General features: G+C 37.5%; 1 non-coding gene across 1 annotated transcript; it reads right to left on the reverse strand.

Annotated features, from left to right (window-relative positions):
- Positions 1-283: 283 nt before the first annotated feature.
- On the reverse strand, positions 284-420 carry LOC111556492. Its single transcript, XR_002735950.2, has one exon. It is a non-coding gene; the product is annotated as a U4 spliceosomal RNA (small nuclear RNA).
- Between the last annotated feature and the right edge of the window lie 6,651 nt (positions 421-7,071).

Consider the following 7,071-nt stretch of genomic DNA (forward strand, 5'->3'; position numbering starts at 1 on the left):
TACACGCACCCCAATGTTTATAGCGGCATTATCTACACTAGCCAAATGTGGAAACAGCCGAAGTGTCCATTGGCTAATGAATGGATAAGAAAGATGTGATATATATATATTCATATATATATCATATATATATTCATATATATATCATATATATATTCATATATATATCATATATATATTCATATATATATCATATATATATTCATATATATTCATATATGAATATCATATATATATTCATATATACATATTCACATATATATGTATATATATGTGAATATGTATATATGAATATATATATGAATATGTATATGTGAATATATACGTGAATGTTACTCAGATACGGGAAAAGTTTTCAATTAGCAATAATCGCGCCTCGTATAAACTTCATTGGCTACGATACTGCCACTGCGCAAAGCTGAATTCTACTCAGATATGAAAAACAATGAAATCTTGCCATTTGCCATGACATGGATGGAGCTAGAAAGTATTATGCTAAGCAAAAGAAACCAGAGAAACACAAATACCATATGATTTCACTCGTACGTGGAATTTAAGAGACAAAATAAATGAACCAAGGGGAAAAAAAGAGAGAGGGAGGCAAACCACAGACTCTTAACTATAAAGAGCAAACTGATGGTTACCAGAGGGGAGATGGGTGGGGGTGGGGGGGTTAAATAGGTAATGCGGATTAAAGATGGCACTTGTGATAAGCACTGGGTATTGTATGGAAGTGTTGAATCACTATACTTTACACCCGAAACTATTATTACACTGCATGTTAACTAACTGGAATCTAAATAAAAACTTGAAAAAAAAATTGAAGTAAAATATTGAAGAATTGTAGGAAATAAAGTCATTGAAACCATAACACCAGAAACTATATCCAGAAAAATAGTATATAGCTAGAAGAAGCCATACAAAATAAAATGAAAATGACAAAGACAAGTTTCAAATACGCAATACAGTATTACTAATTATAGTCACTGTACTGCACAACAGATAACCAGAATTGATTTTCTTGTATAACTAAAACTTTGTACCCTTTGAATAGCATCTTTCATTTCCTCTTCTCTCCAGTACCCGGTAACTACCACTCCACAGTCTTGTTTTTAGGAGTTTGACTTTTTTTAGATTCCACATATAGGTGAGATCATACAGTAGTTGTCTTCTTGTGTTTGGCTTATTTCACTCAGCAAAATGTCCCCTAGGTTGAATCATGTTGTTGTAAATGGCAAACTTTTCTCCTGTTGTAAAGCTGAGTAATATTCTACCGAATGTAAATACCACATTTCCTTTTGTGATGTGCAAATACCACATCCTTTGTTGGACACATAGGTTATTTCCACATCTTGGCTAGTGTGAACGCACTGAAATTAGCATGGGGATGCAAGTATCTCTGTAATATGCTGATTTCTTTTCTTTGGATACCCACCCAGAAGTGGATGTCTTTGACATTTGCTAAGAGAGTAGTTCTTATGTACTTTCACCACACACACACATACACACACACACACACGTAACTATGTGAGATGATGGGTATGTTAAGTAGCTTGATTGTGGTAATCATTTCACAGCATATATCAAAACATCCTGTTATACACTTTAACTACAAATTTTATTTGTCAATTAAGTCTCCATAAAGGTAGAGGGAGAAAAATGTTCAGTGATGATAGGTTGTCCTGCTGTTACATGGTTTACACAGATTTTACATTTTTCATGGCATCCCATCTATCCACAAGGTCGTAGCACTCAAACAACCAAATTAAAAAGACCAACAGAAGAGAGATGAGACCGAATCTCTACGTACACATTCATTAGACATGATGGATTCTCAGCTTGGGAACACACTTTCTCAATATCAACCGATTTGAGCAGGAAAAGAATGTGCACAATCTACAATGTACAACATAATGGCCCATGAAAATTAATCTTCAACAAAAAGGGAAAGACATAAAATGAAAAAGGCATAGAAATCCTTGGTAAAATGTTGGTAGATAAACATGAAAATGGAGACCCAATGTCTGCCTATTGGTGCTCTGAACAATAGGAATAAGCACTTATAATGAAAATATTATCTTGTGAAAACTTTTATGAAATGAAAGGAGACTTGAGTGTGGAGATAAAAATAGCACATTGATTTTAAAATAAAAAATTTAGATAACGATCAGCACCAATACTGACTTTGATTTAATTATTAGATTTGAGGAATAAAGAAAGAACACAATTGACATTCAGGCAATTCAGAGACTTCCACTGTTGCCCGTGAAGAATTACTATCACCAGAATTAGCCTCCCTTTGTAAACGTATAGAAATTCAGAAAAAGCATATGAACCAACTGTTTCCATGAATTAAACAACAGGCAGCACAAGACTGTGATGTCTGACAGGTGGCAGACAAGAAGGTATGCCCTCGATTGTGCCAGCTTACTTTCTGAAAGCAGTTTCCAGCCTGCTGCACAGCAATGTGAAATCCAAAAGGGAATAGCATGATTTGCTGAAAATAAGAGTCAGGGATCAAAGTCTAGGGAGGCCAAGGCACTAGATGTAGCCACAGACTAACACAGGGAAAAGCCTTCAGAAAGAGAACTGTAGAGATCTACAGAGAGATCCCCTGAAGTCTTTGGGGGAAATACTGATCTACACCCGCATGAATTAAAACAGCACAAGAGAGGAAAATAACCACCATAAGCCACAAGCCAAAGGAATTCCTGGAAGTCAAATAAGTCTGGGAAGAATTCGTCTTTGCTGCAGCCAGAAGGGAAGACATGTGATAGATAACACTGATTATCAAGTGGAGTTCTCAGAAGAATCGCACCTTAGTGGTAGAACAAATTAGCTCTAGAGACAAGTCTGCTCTGAATTCACCATAACCAACCTTGCAAGCAAGACACAAAAATCAGTCAGCTGATCCCTAGTACCTTAACTGCATATAAGAATAAAATCCATCTGTCTTTAACGAAATAGAATGAAATCCTTCATTCAACAGCATAGAATTCAAAATGACCCGTATAAATTGAAAACTGGAAACACAAAGAAGCAGGAAAAATGTTCCATGACAGGAAGAAAAAAACAATTGATAGAAACAAACCAAGAAATGACAGAGATGATTGAATTAACAAAAAAGAAACAGAAGATAGATCTGTCTGCTCTTATATGATGAACAAAAGTATCAATGCCCTTCGAACGCTATCAGATAGTCTAACAATACCTGTAATTGGGACCCCAGAAAATGAGGGAAGTCAAACAGTATTTGTAGTCGCAGAGGCTGAGATTTTGTCACATCGATGAGACTGTAAGTCAACAGAAGTGTAGTGGCCTCCAAACACAATCAATATAATGACCAAATTGGAGAAACCTAGTTATAAACAGAAAACATTTAAAAATGAGAAAAAGGAAAAGGAACATGTTACTGACAAAGGAACTAATTTAATAAATACTTCTCATCATAAACGTCCATGTCATTAAATGATAGAGCAACGTTTTTGTACTCAAAACAAAACAATCAAACCAACAAGTCAATCTAGAAATCTATTCAAAGGAAAAATAAAAAATCAAATGAAAAAGTTTTAAGCAAAGGCAAATAGGCCATTTTCAACACAAGTGACAGATTTAATCACAAGTTCCCATGCACTAGAAGAAATGATGTACGAAAGGAAAATGACAGGAGGTGAAAGGGTCGATCTATGCAAAGGAATGAGGAATACTGGAAATAATAAATATAAAAGACATTGTTCCTATTTTTAAATAATGTTAAAAAGCAATTGACACTTAAAACAAAACTAATAATGTATTGTGATGTTTATAATATAGAGAAGAAAAACTATATGACCATAGGACAAAGAATTATCAGTTGTAGAAAGAGGAATAGAAGGGTTGTAATGCTCTTAAGCTAACATAAAAATTATTTGAAGGTTGTTCTGAACAACAACAACAACAAAAATACAGGTGCAACACCAAAGACACAATCTATGAAAGAAATAGTTGATGAACCGCACTCCATTAAAATTGAAAACTTCTACTCTGTGAAAGACAATGTCAAGGGAATGAGAAGAGAAGTCACAGACTGAGAAAAAGAATATTCGCAAAACACTCAGTAAAAGACTGTTGTCTGAAATATAAGAAAAACTCTTAAAACTCACACTAAGAAAACCAACCTGATTAAAAACTGGGTCAAAGACCTTAGCAGATTCCTCACGAAAGAAGATACATAGATGGCAAGTAGGCAGATGAAAAGATGCTCCACATAACAGATCATCAAGGAAATGCAAATTAAAACAACATGCCAATACAGACCTATTAGAATGGCCAAAATCCGGAACACTGATGACACCAAATGCTGGCAAAGGCATCGAGCAACAGGGACTCCCATTCCTTGCTGGTGGGAACGCAAATTGGCACAGCCGTTTGGGAAGATGGTTTGGCAGTTTATTACAGCAGGAACGTATGCTTCCTATACACAATCCAGCATTCTCACTCCTGGGAATTTACCCAAAGGATTTGAAGACTGATGGCTATGCAAAATCCTGCACACAGGTGTTTATAACAGCTTTATTCAGAATTGCCAAAACTTGGAAGCAACTGAGATGCCCTTCAGTGGATTAATTGACAAATAAAGGAAGTCAAAGAGTTGAAAGAAGCGAATTTGAAAAAGGCTCCATACTGCATATTTCCAACATGACATTCTGGAAGGACCAAAACTATGAAGACAATAAAAGGGTAGGTGGCTGCTGGAATAGGGGGAGTGGGAAGTTAGATAAATAGGTAGAACACAGAGGATTATTAGCGCAGTGAAAATACTCTGTATGGTATTATAATGATGGATACATTTCATCATACATTTGTCCCAACCCATAGAATGTACAATACCAAAGTGACTCTAAGGTAAATTAAACTATGGTCTTTGGGTGATTATATGCCTATGTAAATACATCCTTGGTTATATATAAAAAAAAAGTTCCATTCTGGTTCATGATGTTGACAATGGAGGAGCCTATTTATGTGGGGGGGAAGGAAGTATATCAGAAATCTCTATACCTTCCTCTCAATTTTGTTGTAAACCTACATATTGCAAATGTAAGCAGTAGTGATAGAAACCAAACAGTCAAAAAAGGTAAGGGCACACATTTCTTTAATGTAAGTAAAGGGCATAAAGTTTTGCAAACACACAGAGGTATTAAACAGAAGATTAAGAAATCTTCTCCCATTGGAAAAGTGAACTTCCTTGGCCTCATTAAGGTAGGAACCCTTCTTATGGGAATGAGATTTCCCCCACCCCAGGTGCAGAGCTGTCATTACTATTGAATTAGTTTTGGGTCCAATGTGAATGGGTGATCATTGCCATGTGCTTAGTCGTGCTAGGGACATCTAGAACATACTTCCCAATTGTTTTATAGAGAGGGAGACTGAAACATTTCCCTATCCAAAGTCCTCTTCCACTGGTTGGATTACCTAAGAGGCATTACTTCCCTTTCCCCAACTCCCTCTTTTGCTCCTGCCTGAGACTGATCGGCACTGATTAACTGGAAGGAGCTCACAAACCCAGAATCAGGAAGACACAGGCATAAGATGGAAACCTGTCAGTTAGCTGGACACAGGTGAATTTCAGGTATATCCAGTGGGTCCAGGAGATAGATTGCAAGGTATCAACTGTATCTTTTATACCCAGTTTTTTTTTTCTTTCTCAATTACATACGCTCTGTGTGGGGGTTCTGCAAATCAGCCCGCAGGTTTGAGGATTTACTAGAAGAACTCACACAGCTCAGAAAAGCTGGCTTTTTTTCAGTTATAGTTTATTATAATGAAAGAATATAGATTAAAATAAGCAGAAGCAAAACCGCACATTGAACAGCGTCTAGAAGAAACCAGATGTGAGCTCCCAGGTGTCCTCTCAGTGGAATCTTATGCCAGCACTTAATTCTCTTTGCAGTGAGATGTGACAATACGTGTGAACTGTTGACCACTAGAAAGATCACCTGCACCTCACTGTCTAGGGCTTTCTTGGGGTTTTATCACGTGTGCATAAAGTGCTCATAGCTACTCAGTTTTCAGCCTCCCCACCTCCCAGCAAAAGTTGAATTGATACAGCCTAGTGCAAAGCCCCAGCACACAAAACAGATGTTCCCAATAAATCACACCGTTAGCATAAACTATCCGGTATGGTCTGCAGTCTCAAGTATACAAAGGTTGTTATCAGGCAGAACATTCCTAGGACTCCCATGTTATTCCCCAGGAGCTGGTTGAGGGCCAGTCCTGAAGACCTGTAGAATGTGCAGGTTTTGGGGCTCTCTAGGATTGCTGAATTAACCCTTTATTGCCTACCTTCCACTCTCAATCTTTTCAAATCTTTGACAACCAAGAGCAAGTAACTATTAACAACAGTGTGCTGCTGAGTACTTCCCGCGTGAATCAAAGGGCAATAGCCTCATCTCTCCTCCCCCCTGCACCTTGCTACTTTCCAGTGTGGTCCGTGGATCAGCAGCTGTCACTACATGGAGGAACTTGCTAGGCATACAGAATCTCAGGTAACCTCCTGACTTTAGCGAAGTGGAATCTGCATTTTAACACGATCTGAAGGTTATTAGTGAGTCTGTTAAAATCTAAGAAGCACGACCCTAGCAGGCTTCTTTGTGAGGGCACTGTGAGTCATACTGCAGTGGCCACTTAGCGATGTGTTCTGGAGCAAGTGATTTAAGGTCTCTGGGCATGCTATCGAAGAAGATGGATTTGGGGCGCTCTCAGATTCACATGTGTATGTATATGTGTAACATATATATGTATCTTGCAGTGACCTGTCAAACATCGATTTAACGTATTTAAAGGGTCTAGTACAATGACTGGCTCCTTAGTGGTAGCTATGACAATAGGATCATGATGGTCATGATGATCCCGACCAATACAGAGAATTGAAGGGGAATATGGGGCCACGGACAGAAATCGCTGCTAGGTGTGCAAAGACATAGGTGGAGAGCCAAGAAAAATGTAAGAGAGGTCAAGGAATAGTTTTTTAAAAGTATGAGTACTTGTATTTCATAAAAAAACTTTAAAAGGACCAATGGGTTTGGGGTGCCT

Source organism: Felis catus, chromosome C2, assembly GCF_018350175.1.
Source record: "Felis catus isolate Fca126 chromosome C2, F.catus_Fca126_mat1.0, whole genome shotgun sequence".
Taxonomy (NCBI): domain Eukaryota; kingdom Metazoa; phylum Chordata; class Mammalia; order Carnivora; family Felidae; genus Felis; species Felis catus.